This window comes from Bombus flavifrons, chromosome 12, assembly GCF_040668555.2.
Source record: "Bombus flavifrons isolate JBK064 chromosome 12, iyBomFlav1_principal, whole genome shotgun sequence".
In the NCBI taxonomy this organism is placed as follows: Eukaryota; Metazoa; Arthropoda; class Insecta; order Hymenoptera; family Apidae; genus Bombus; species Bombus flavifrons.
The window spans coordinates 8651337-8664516 of record NC_138453.1 but is presented as its reverse complement, the minus strand read 5'-3'; the positions used below and the strand labels follow the sequence as shown (position 1 = coordinate 8664516).

The following is a 13180-nucleotide window of genomic DNA, read 5'->3' as shown; positions in this document are numbered from 1 at the left end:
CTCATGAAACGAAAGAAACTTTTGGGACAATCTAATACGTACACTCTTTATACATAGAAAGTTTCAAACAAAGAAACAATCCTTAAACTCTTTATCAATTTCCTAATGATTTTTCGGGTTCGTCTAAATTTCCGTAAATGTTCCGATACTCAAAGCCGACGTTCTACTGTACATCGACAACTTCAACACTTACTGATGGTAAGACTACAAAAGAAGGGAATCCATAGAACAGTACCAGCGGCTGGTGAATTTTCGGGTACGGCGGTTTAATCAATCTAATGAATCTTTTCAGTTAGAGAGGAGCCGATTTGGATGGGAGGTGGGATTAGAGTACGAACGAGCCGCGCGTTTCATTAAAGGACGCTCGCGTGCAATCGATTCATGCACGTCTCGCGGAGCGATAAATGCCCTCGACACAGAAGGACAATCGCTCCGACGTGCCGCAGCCATTGATACCTTTAGGGGGGTGGCTGGCAGGAAGGAAGAAAGAGAGACAGCGACGCGAGCCCAGCTATCGGGATAAAGGCCCGATCACGCGTGTAACGCGCGGATTATTAATCGCAGAATAATTTGACGCCCCGACGACAGAGGCGGTGACGTGCCCCCTGCCAGCTCTCACCCCCTGCCGCCGTTCTTCATCCACTACGTGCAACCACCTCCACAGCCACCTCCGTTCCGTGGCGACGCGGAACGTCGGGCCCAGTTATTGGCTTCGCAGATTTGCGCTAATGTGTCTTCCGATAGTTCATAACGCTCGGTGCTTGGGAATCTGGGGAGATGATTCGATCCCTCTGTCTCTTTCGCTCTCCTATCGCGAGTTCGTGGTTCATGGGACCGTGAACTCGTAAACCGGTGCTCCTCTGAGTGGAAAACGCACAGGAAACGCATAGAAGGGTGGGCGGGCAAGGGAGGTTGAAGAAGTTCCGAGGAAGAAGGTTAGTTACTCGATTGTTCGCTGAAAGTTTTCGGATCATGAGTAATTCTCGCGATGGAGATTTTTTTTTTTTTTTTGTAAGAGAGGAACAGCGAGGTTGGAATGAATTTGTTGAGTTCCAGTTTCAAAGTTTCAAAGCTCGGGATTAATTCGTGCTTATTCTTTTTGTTGCAGCCTCGGCGACACGATCCGACGCTGTCGGCGAAAGGCATCCGCCAGCGGAGCTGTACGTAACGTTTTATTTTTGGCTTTATACGGTGTCTCGCGGCGTCTTGTGCCTTTGCCATCTTCTGTAGAACGTTAGGAGACTTGCTGATGGGCGATCGATCTCGGCTTCTTCGCGCCTCTCGCTTCGCCAACTTCCGCCAGAACAATGCGTACATGTTCCTCGGAGACTGTGTTAACTGTCGCGATTCCATAACAAGAAACTGCAGAAACAGCACGTGAATATAAAGATACCAAAGGAGAAAGATTAAAAAGATTAGTCGATCTAAGTCTACCTTTCGGATCTTCGCGGTCGATGAGAAGATAAAAATCGAGAAAGTCGCGCTGTCCTGCCGAAAATACGCCGAAGCGTCGTGAAAATTTAACGCGACGTAGAGACACGATTTCGCTAAAATTATATGAAAAACGCGATAAAAAGAAAAAAGAAAAATAGGAGGAACTCGCTGGCAACCCGATCCATAATCCCGACGGAAGCCACGAGCGAAGGTGAGGAGCGTGGAGGCCAAGGAAAAAGCAAGGGAGGCTAAAGGGTAAGCAAGCGAGCCAATGTTTAATGGAGGCTTCCCGTCGGCCCCTTGCCGCTTCTTCTTCTTTCGCCGCGTCTTCGCGGCGATGTCGGTGGCAGTCGAGGTTGCCGGTGGAGGCGGTGGACACGTCATTTATCTTTCACCCTTCCTCCTGCTGGAGCACGTTCTCCACCTCTCACCTCCTACCTCCGTCCACTGCTACTCTTGGTGGCGCCATCTTGGCAACTCCCACTCTCCTTTTCTCCTCTGCTGCTCTCTCTGCCCTTCTCGGTTCTCCGCTGTTCGGCCTCGTACGCTCTCCTGCTTCTCCGTGTCCCCATTTGCCTCCTTGTCTCGCCTCCAACTCCCTAACGTGGAACAACGTCTGACTTTCTCGCTCGTTCCTTCGTTCCTCCTCGGCCTTCTCTTTGTTTCTCTCATTTTCCGCCTCCATTCTCTCCGTCTCGTCCCCTCGGACCGCCTCACGGCCCCCGTCGCTCCTCCAGCCACGGCCAAGAACCGTTTTCCCCTGCGTCTTAAGCTGCGTGCCTGGAATAGTTGGCAATTATTCGGCACAGCCCGCGATCCCCTTTTCTCCGTTCTTGCTCGCGTCTCTCCGTCTTTGTTTCCGCCTTTTCTACGTAGCTCCTTTCCAGCGTCGACATCAACGTCCGAAAGATAGATGGAGCAGGATCGTAGAGGTGGTAGCGCGCGATGAATATTTATCGATAGCTGCCGCGTTTCCATCCGCGTTTCCAGATCGTCGATGATATCGAGCCGCGAAAAGCACACCCAAAGACAAAACAGTTTTCATGGTCGGTGACGGATCGGCAAAATAACTGTAACGTGCCTCGACCATGCCGAGAGCTCGACGAAATTTTTATAATCCTATTCGATCAGTCCGTGTACGAAACGTTTCGAAATTTCATCGATGATCTTTGAGTAGGCGTAGTCAAGACACTGGAACGTTCTTCAAGAACACGTCTCTAGCCTGAAACTCGCAGCACAAGATTCTCTTTGGACAGAATTAATTGTCAGAGACACGATGAAGAGAATCTCGAGAGATTCAAAATTCTCCAACTATATATCTCCTGTGGAAATCTTTCTCGCGGCTTTTCATTCGCTATCTTCCTCTTAATAGACTCTCGACCATCTAATTCGGGTGCAACTGAAATCGCCTAAATTGCCACGCGAAACCCATCGAATCGGTTGAGCCAGTACGCCACTCGAAAAAATGGTCCTTTGGGTCGCGGAATTTCCAAAGCGATAACGAACCTTTGGCACACGGTATCGAAATCCGGAGTTCGTTAAAATCCCCGGCGGTAGGCGGTGACGAGCGGCTCGGGGAGTGCAATTACACGACGTCCTTTTTTAATCGGGCCAGGACACGGGGTTACCGTTAATTACGGGCGTGCGGGCACAGGACGATGCGAATTTCGAATTACCCGTGGATAGGCTTTGTTCGCCGCTTTGCCATTGTGCCCGTGCCGCCCCCCTTCTGTCCACCGGCGTCCACCCCCGCGCGCTGCCCCCGATGGCTTTAAAACCATCCGCTACTGGTAAACGCGTCGCAAACGAACTTTCGGCCACCATTGTCGACCGCCTGGATGCGTCGCGGGATTTTAATCGCGGCTGCGCGCCGAAATTTCCCGCTCGTGGCTCCGTGAAAACGCGCCCGCTGCTGCCGCCGCCGCCGCCGCCGCTCTCTGATCGATGCGCCCGCTGATGCGTGGATCCGAACGCGTCGCTTTGATACTCGAAACAGAGGCCTGCGTCGCCCGCCATGCGATCATTTTTAATTGCGAATCATGGATGCGATGGGAGGCTGTATTTTTGGAGCAGAATCTATATATCACGTGTTCGTCGATCGCGCAATGTATTTTCATACACTCGCCGTGATCTTGGAATCAATTTTCGTATCTCGATCCTGTTCGTGTTTCAACAAGGAAGAAAACTTTTAGCAGGCACCTTGAGAAAGATTTTGATGTAAAATCGTAGTGGAAAATTATATCTATTAACAAGGATTGTTTAGCGTTTTTCTGAAATTTTTTAACGTTAGCAAGATATGACTCTCGAGTCGAAAATGACTCAGAGAGTATGATAATGTTAGTTGATTAGATGACCGATTAGAAGATAGGAGAATTATTTTGCAGTTTCAATGGCAGAGATTTGATATCACAGCTTCGCGATATGATTTAACACCTTGCTATGTTTGTTATTCCGAGTTTTAATCCGTACACTCTATTTAATTAATTTCATCGATTCTTTTGCATTAGTTTCTAATTTCAAAGGAAACAAATTCCTTCGATTTTTAAGTTGCAAATTTTCAAGATTTCTCGAATACTAATCGCGTTTCTGAATAGTGAAATTTACCAAAGGCGGAGCTGATCGATTAAACTTTCGAGAAGCTCGTACATCGTTGTCCATCCTCACACACTGAACGAGAATAAATTTAAACAGCAAGTAGGTTACAATCGAATTGTTCGGCGAACTTGAACTGCGTGTTTTATTGCACATTGTGAAAGTTGAAGTGGCATTGTTCAATCAAACTAGTTTATCAACAACCAGTTGCTCGATCAAAACTGCCATCGAACGTGCATCTTGTTTACGCTGAAATCTTATTTATTCCTGAATTTCTCTGCTTCGTGTTGACCGAAAAATAAAAATGCTCCCTCTGAAAGAGAAGTTGTGCGTGGCTGAAGATCGCAAAAGCCGGTTTTCTCGCGAAAAATAAATCGCCTCCGTTCGCGACGAGGCGGTTGGATCACGAGTTTCCACAGGTTTCGCTGGGTATTCGGTAGTCCAGGCACGTAGCCCAGGGCCCTCTCGTGGAATATTAGCTGGTAGTTGGTTCGAGCCCACATTGGGTCGAGCTCGCGAACGACAGACGTGCATACCGTATTAAGCCCCCAGGGACTTTGCTGCCGCGTTACCAAACACCGACACACTCCACGTGTGTCCGCCGTGTCGGCCAGCTTCAACACGCGCGCACGAAAGCGCACACTAACGGCCGCGAAAGTGTCTGCGCTGCCGCGTATATCGGCGCACAGTGTGCAAATACTCCGGTATTCATGAATCCCCGGTACTCGCCCACGGGAAATGCACGCTCGACCACCGCGAGATCGACTCTTACCCGGGTGCCACCCCCGCGAAACATAACCTTGGTCCGCTGGACGCCACGGCGACGTGAATTCGTCCCTCGAAATAAATACCAGCCTCTTTCGTTGGCAGATCAACGTTTTGACTAGGTATTGTTGGCCTACCATATATATCACACACGTACACAGAAATTTGTATTTTTACGCCAAATTTACGTATTTATTACGTTAGAATACAATTCTCTGTTTCTGGTAGACTACTCTGGCTGGTTTTCATTGGATATTGTGCATCTATGAGACTCCGTGAGCCGAGTATTTCTTATTTTACGTTATTTTACGCGAAACAACGTGTGTACACTAAAATGCGATTTATTATCGTTAGCGAGTCAACGTTTGGACTAGGTTCGCTGAGCTATGCATGTTTCACGTATTGGATATTATGCGGTTCTTTATATTAAATCTCTATTTTACGCTAAATTACGTATTCATTGTAATAAATTCGATTGCCTGTAGTTGGTAGATCCACGTTTTAAATATAATTAAGCAACGCAATAGTTCAGCGAACATCATGAGATTCCATGTACTAAAGTTTTATTTTACTGAACATTAGTTTATATTTATTTTATTGTAGCTTATTTGGCGCGTGTTTCGTTAATTATCCTGCGAGATTCGAAGCAGCCCGATCCAAACCGAACCGTTCGGAATTCTCGGGAACGCGATTCTCTACGATGTTGTCAGATCGATCGGCTTGACGACAAGATTTTGAAACGCAGTTGCAGCTAGGAACCGGACTCAAAGGGTGGCGATGCGATTCTCCCCAGCGCGAATTAACGAAATGCTTTTCACGCGAGAGGCTCGGTTACAGAATGAAAGGCGAAACTCGTCGTTGTCACGGATAGGAATCGGCGTCGAAGAGGATAGGGGGGCAGGGCGGGGGTTGCAGGGGGCGAAGGTTTCCGCGGCGAAGCGTCGACGATCCAGGTCGACGAGTGGCAATTAGGCAAATGAATAATTTCCACTGAATTAAGCCAGACTCGCTCGACGAAAAAGGCGATAATGCGAAAAGCGACGTAAATAGAAAGAGGAGAAAACGGGACGAAGAGGTGAAACGTGGAGACGAAAGAGATGGAGCTGTGAGGGCGGGACGTGGGACGAAGGGAGAAACAGAGAGACGTTGGAAGGGCAAAGGGACGGGGGGGATAGAGTGAAAAGTGGCGGAACTAGCGAGGAGAGAATCGTACGAGATGAAGGGTGAGAAGAGGTTGAGCGCACGTGCATCCACCCTTCACACGTGTACAATTTTCAGCTGTGTACAATTTTAGCTGTATACACGGCGAGGTTACACTGTTCTTCGGTATCCAGCGTGGATAAATGTGTCCTCCTACCTTCGACCTACCTTTCGCGTGCACGGTTACTCGACGGCGCGCGCCGTCGTTCGCGGGAAAAGGGAGAAAGGAAGAAAGAAGGCAACGGCGCAATCAAACGTCAATCCCAAGCGAGTAATTTTCAAGTAATTTGTTTCCACGACGCTGGAAAAATGTTTCGTTTTGCGTCGTTTTGCCGGCACGTTCTCGCGCCTTACTTTCAATCGCAGTCGCGTTACTGTTGCAGCTCTCTCTCTCTCTCTCTCTCTCTCCCTTCCGTTCCTTCTCTGCGAGGACATTCTAAGAAATAATTACGGAAACGGGGTTCGCTCGGACGGAAATTTCATCGTTTCCAGCAGCCAGCAGCGAAGAATGAAACACGCCAGCAGAAACTAACGTCGAAACGAGAATCGCGTTCGATTTAACGTCTTGATAATTAAACATCCGGAAGAAACGTGTTTTCGTTGAAAACAATCGCTGAAAACTGCGTCCTTTCCTCTGTACCGTTACGACGTTTTCTTTCGTCGAAACGGGAGAGATTGCAACAGGAAATATGTAAAGCAAAGCAGCAACGATTTGCTTCTTCCATCCCTTTTTTCAGGCACGAATGTCTCCATGTATCTCGACATCCCTTGCAGAGCCTATGACTTACATCCAGCCTGGATTTACGCGCGATATATTTGTTTTAAAGTCCCGGATTCCCGTGCTCCGTATCCGTTCCCGCCCCATTGCCTGGTTTGTCGTCTTTTTCGCCGTTCCCTCCGACTACTCGTGCCCGTCGTCTCATGTATTTATGAGGGCGGGAGGGCAGAAACGTAGGGAACGTGTGCAGGAGTTATGGCCCGAATAAGTGCTCTCGACCTCGGACAGGGATTCTCAAATGGGAAGGGAATCGAGACCACCGTGGAATTTTTCGCGAGCTTTCACACGGCTCCCGGAACTCGCCCCGTGTCGCCAGATTTCATGCCTTTTTTTCTCGGTATCCGGCAAATTGCAGCTCTTGTCGAAACGTTTAACCTGTTTTCCTTTGTTAATTTTTATTTCAGAAAGCAATACAACCTGCCCTAAATTTTGTTCTACAATGTTTCGCGATGGCTCATTTAACGTTTCTTTGTAATTAAAATTCTCCCGGCAAGCACAGGTATTTCGTTCGACCTACGGTTCCTTCGAAAATAAATTTGCCGATTGAAAATTTCCTGGTTAATTTTTCTAAAACTGAATTTTCTTTGGGAGAGTCCCAGGCAGCCATAGCGACGCGCGAGCAATTTCGGTCATGAGATTAATCCCCGTCGATCTACAAGTTTATTTGCCGCAGTTTCGATAAGTCTTCCCATTCACTTTGATCTCCGCCGCCAACTGAGACCAGACGCTGTTACGATTGTTGCGCGAAGCAATAAAACGCGTCATGGGCTTCGCGACAGTTTTGGGTGTTCGTTAAGTGCGAACAGATAAGGAGGGCGTCGTGGAAAATACACGAATCCATTCTTGCTGGCGATATTACGCGTGAAATGAAACAGCTGGAAAAGGGAAATTTCTGACAACTTTCTATGTTCCATTGCGATATAATACCTATATCTTCAGATACAGAAATAAAAAGAAATAACTGTTACGATCTGTTCCTCGTTTCGGGTCGAACTATTAAAGGGATCTTGTCCTGAAATACAGAGACTTCGATAGCGATAGGATCGAGAAAGACAGTTCTAAGGATCGTTCAAATATTCGTACTCGTGATGAGCGATATAATATCAGCGTTTTTAAACATCGATAGTTTTCAATTCAGACATCGACATTTTGCATCGATATTTAACGTGAGGATATATTTTCAATATTTATACTTAGCTGATAAATATCGAAATTGTCGAATCAAATTTTGCAGTCAGTCGAACAATTCACTTCTGAACAAACTCGCCAAAAAATATTTAGCAATAAGCGCAACATCCGTTTCGTCTGAACGGCTATTCTCCAAAGCGAGCAGTGTTTTAAAATTTAAATGAAGCAAGAAATCGCTTAATTGGAGAACATTTACAGCAACTGCTATTTCTACGTTCATTGTCTATCGAAGACTGGCATTTTCAGTGAAACATGCTACATTTTATAATCGAGTTTAATATTCTACAATTATTTTCGTTGTATATTTAAAAGGTTTAATTTAAATAAATGATTTATTTTCAGTTGCGCACTTTATTACCTGTAATTCAATTACAAGTGTCGATACCGATGATATCGATGTTTTATTAATTTATAATAGTTAATTACTATTTATTATTACGAGTTTATTACCAAATATCATTTACTAACTTATTCAATTAACTTTAGATTTAGAGCGTAGAGTTCGTTAAATTAATTGACAAACGTCGAGTTAGGTTTAATGTCAGATTTAAAACCAGACTTGAACTTATTTACATTTAGGGTTGCGATTGCATTTGCTGGAAAGTTTTGCGATTGCGATAGAGTTTTGAATGACAAACTAACGAGACCGCGCCAAAAGTGTGTCCTTTCTAAAAGAAGTTGGTAGAAAAGAAAACTGACAAAGACATCTTCAGCACATTTCCCACATAGTTTCACTTGCTTGGCCAAGTCTAGACAATTGACTGCCCGGCGACGTGGCATGGCATCGGAAGTATAAAATATAAACCGGACGCGACACTTCGACGCCTAAAAATCCTCGAGAGTTGGCATTTTCAAGTGGCGCGTCCGACTCATAGACGATCTATCGCGCTAGACCTGGGTGGCTTTCGTTACAGTGCTCAGAAAATGCCTGGGCGAGTCTGAAGACTCGGAGATGATATCCCGCTGGGGGTAGCCATCCACATGTTATTTAGCAATTTAGTTAGAAAAATTTACCAAATGACTAGCTGGACAAATTGTGAAGTACAAATTAAATAATAAAAAAAAAAGTCTGAAGAATTTGTAGCTATTGAGAGGTCTTCGTTGCTCTCCTCGAGAGCGAGAGAGGATTGCGAGAGTCGCGTTGCTTACGAGCGCAACTCTATGCAAAAGTAGACACTTTAAACTTCCTTCTGTCCGCCACTGTGAACTAAAATCCTTGTATCCTTAACGTACACCGCTATCTATAACGAAATTTGTTGAATCAGAGTGGAGAATTTAGGCGCATTTTTAAAAGAAAATTCAAATATTTTGAACTTTCAATAATATAATTTTATTTAACTATATAATCACCATTTACATTTTTCTACAATTTCTTCGCTGTAAAAGTTTTACACTGATTTTTACGTGCATAAAATGAATTATTTTTAACATTGCCATTTGTAAAGAAGTTTGACATTGATAAAAATTGATATGAATTGTAAGAAGGATGTGGTAAAAAATTCCATTCGACAGTTTTTGTTTCTTAGTGAATCGAAGAAGGCCGTACGTTATCCTGTAAAATAGTACACCTTTTCTGTGTCCGAGTGTTGCTTGAATTATTCTCGAATTGTGTTGTGACCACCTACGTGGATCAAAGTTGCTACTGATACCAACTTCGTGCATTACATTTACAAATTACTTTTTTTTTTATTTGGTAGACTATTTACAATCAGTTCTCATTGAGAATTATAAGTAAATTATTTTGGCGTGGTACTGTAACTTGGATTATGAGTTTATAGTAGGTTTGATTGTAGTTAAATCTAATGCTACGATCCAAAGGGTTTTGTCTTTTTAGTCTGCGGATCTGATCCGTCGTGTCAAGTAATTGGATAACTAATGGGTTTTGGTGGTTGTTAACTTTTATATTCTTTATCTTCTTTAACTGTGGCTATCTTAAGGTCGTGATGTATTGTTTCGTTGGTAACATACCAAGGTGCGTAATTACAAATTACTGACCGAAATTCGATATTAGTTAATCGGTAACCAAAAAGAAGAACATACAAAGTTTTTCCAAAAATCTGATAAATATCTTTAATTCAACGTCGATCATCTTCAACGAAGAAACCATTGTACAGAAGTAAAAAATTCGACAGCCCTCAAGAACAAGACAATCTACATCATTTTGTATAAAAGGGAAGAGGATGGACGAGAGAAGGTCTGGTACCGGAAACTGGAAGGAAGAGAGTCGGTTTAGTCTGGCTGGCTTTGCTCGTCTCCTCGGCGTCTCCTCATTCAGGCGAAGTCTAATTAAAGTGCAGCTGCAAGTTAAATTAAAACACGATAATGTTGCCGGCAGTCTCTGCCTCTCGTCGGTCTGTCTTCATTTAGGGAAAGGATCTTTCGCTCGTCGGAGAGGAAGAAGCTGAAACTTAAGCGGTCGTAGCGGAATCGCAGTCGAGTCGTTCGTAAACTCCTCGAAGGACTTGGGACGAATGAGTTAAACAGCTCGGTGCCGGCGATCCAGCGAGCAGTTCCTGATTCGCTTGTTCCACGAATAAAAGCGGCCGAGATACGATATCGGCTGGCTTAATCGGCTTTGACCGGGCAACTTTCGCGCGATAAAACTTCGTCACGCGTTTACTTTGGTTCCTGGCCAGGTTTTGTCTCGCGCGACTACCAAGAAACGCGGGAACCGCGCGAAGTTACATCTTTTTTACGAATTGGTTCGCGAAGGTTCACTTTGGTCAGAATGGATCGCATTCTAATCGACGTATCATCCAGCTCGTTTCTCTCGCGAACGCTCTGATTACTTTCCAAAATCTCCTCCATATTCTTTTGATAGATTTCTGTGATTCAAAGACATCCGATAGTGGTAAACCATTGCATCAATTTTTCAGAGACTTTTGGAACTAGGAAACGAACTTTGTTTAATCTCTGGTCGTATGATTTTCTCGTAAGCTCGCCAAACCCATTAAGAATCAAAATTGCGTTTCATCTGTAATTTCTCTTCAATCGTTTTACGTAATTCTATGAAGACCATGTTGCAGTTGTGGAGGAGAATTTCAACAGTTTGCTCAATATTTTTTCTATGGTGGTGCGTGTTTGGAACTTGATAGCGCGACGGTCAAGAAGCAACGTCGCCATATATTCTCGAGTGTAACAGGTCGTTGCACGTAATTATCCGCATAAGTTCATTACTCGCGAAGCATAATTAATATTCCGTATGGATTACCGTGCAGTCGATAATTCCTGCATCTGAAACTGGATAAACGACTTTGAACTTCTGCGATTTTTGGCAAAAGCTTCTCCGCTCCAATATAATAGGAAACCATTCTCATTAACCGTGTTTGTCTCGTTAAACAAACAACATACCACTATGAAAAGTACCTGCTACAATTCCAAATGAATGAAGAAATCACAAAAGGGCGACGAATCTGTAAGGATGCTTCTCACCTTTGACCGTGAAATTCCGAATCGCGAAAAGACTAGCGAAGATTCCAACTAGGTATGAGGGTGTACCAGTGCCTCCCAACATCTGCAACCCCTTTCTTAACAAAATCACCCTAATCTGTCTGTACACGGTGCAAAATCTCTTCCCCTATATCTACTTTAGCACAATCCGATTTTAACTTGAACTCTGTCTCTAAACTCTATTTTAATGAAATTCCCCTTAGCGTTTGGCGAAGATTATCAAGTGACGAAGGGCTTGTGGCCAGTGGAGAGTTTGAGAAACACTGTGTCGGAGATGTCGCCGAGGTGGGGTTGATGGCAGATCGGGGAGGGGAACTCGGAACCGGGTGCATTGTGGTCGGAGATAGAGATGGCTATCGGGGTGCGCCACGCGGTAATTGCCAGGAACTACGGGGGGAAATTAAAGCTGCCCCGGTCTTCCGGCACCCCCATTGTCGGTACTCGCGACACTGTTCCCGGTAGCGTTCTATTTATCAGAAACGAGCCAATGGCTGGCCTCCGCTGACAGGCTCCGTGTCACTGTGTCACCGGAATCGAAACGCTCGCTTTGTCGAGCCTCCTCTCACTCTATCTCCATCTATCCGGCTCTGTCTCACCTTTTCCCGCTGGTTGGTCGCGATTCTGTCCGCGCGACTACGCGACTGCACGCGACTATCCGCCCGGCCATCCATCGAGATTGCCCTATAGCCTGTATAGAGACGACCAAAAGGGGTACAGCATCCACAAGGATCGCTAAATGGACGCTTCAGAGCTGCCTCTATTAACCGGTCAATCCGTTGAACGCGGCTGAAAAAATGTAAAACGACATGCCCCTTCTGAATCGACCGACTTTGTTTCCGACACAACGCGTTGTCCGTGTTTCACCGGCTACGATTCTATGCGGCTTTCGATTCTCAGAGCGACTGGTGATCTGGAACGATTCGGTTGAACGCGATGTTAAGAGAAATGGTCGGAGGATTGAAATAAACTGCGTGCATTTCGTATGATTTTGCGCGCGAAGACCGACTGTTTGAAAAGCGAGATATTAAACCAGACTCTGGTTATTCTGTCTTATTTGATTGTCTGATAGAACATCAGCAAAATTCCAGGAAAATTGATCTCGAATTCCTAGCGTCGATGTATACGTTTACGAATATTCGATAATCGTTCCATTTTATTAACGCCACCTGTGACAAACTCGCAAACGATTCTCAAAATCTACGAAATACTTTTATACACCTGCTGCATCGTGTTTCGGATGTGTCAGAAATCGAAGAACGAAATGGTTGTTGGCAGATATCGAGCTAGAAATTCACCGCTGTTCGTGTAAGATTCATCCACGATATTGAATTCTAAGATCGTTGCCTCGTGAAACAGGAGAAATATATTTTGTTATGTTTTTCCTGTAATCTCCGCGCGACCTTTGGTATTCTGACATCGGCCCATATACCGCTGCGCGTTTTCCAAGAGGGAAGTTCATCCAGAGAACCGGTAGCAGCCTCGCCTATGTTTACACCAACGAGTCTATTCGCTATTCCACTTCCGCGTGCATCGCGCCGCCGTCTTTCGCAATCACGCGCCCTGTTTTCAATTTTCTGCCCGTAAACCGTTCTACGAGCGCGACGATACTGCCGCACTTTCACCAACACTCTCTGGCAAACCGCAAATACGTACACGATCCCTGTGACGGTGGTGAATCGCGCGGATACGCAACCAGCCGGCACGAGTACCAGTACAGTACTATGATACACGTACGTATCCGACTACGTGCACACACGTGTACGAACAGCGGTT

The 13180-nt window shown here is 45.4% G+C and overlaps 1 long non-coding RNA gene across 1 annotated transcript in view; it reads left to right on the top strand.

Moving 5' to 3' along the window:
* The window catches only part of LOC138185759 (uncharacterized), a 138058-nt gene extending 136898 nt beyond the window's left edge, over positions 1-1160 (top strand). Inside the window, exon 4 of the long non-coding RNA XR_011174705.1 lies at positions 1109-1160. This is a non-coding gene — a long non-coding RNA (uncharacterized LOC138185759). The remainder of the gene's footprint in view (positions 1-1108) is intronic.
* The last annotated feature ends 12020 nt before the right edge of the window (positions 1161-13180 follow it).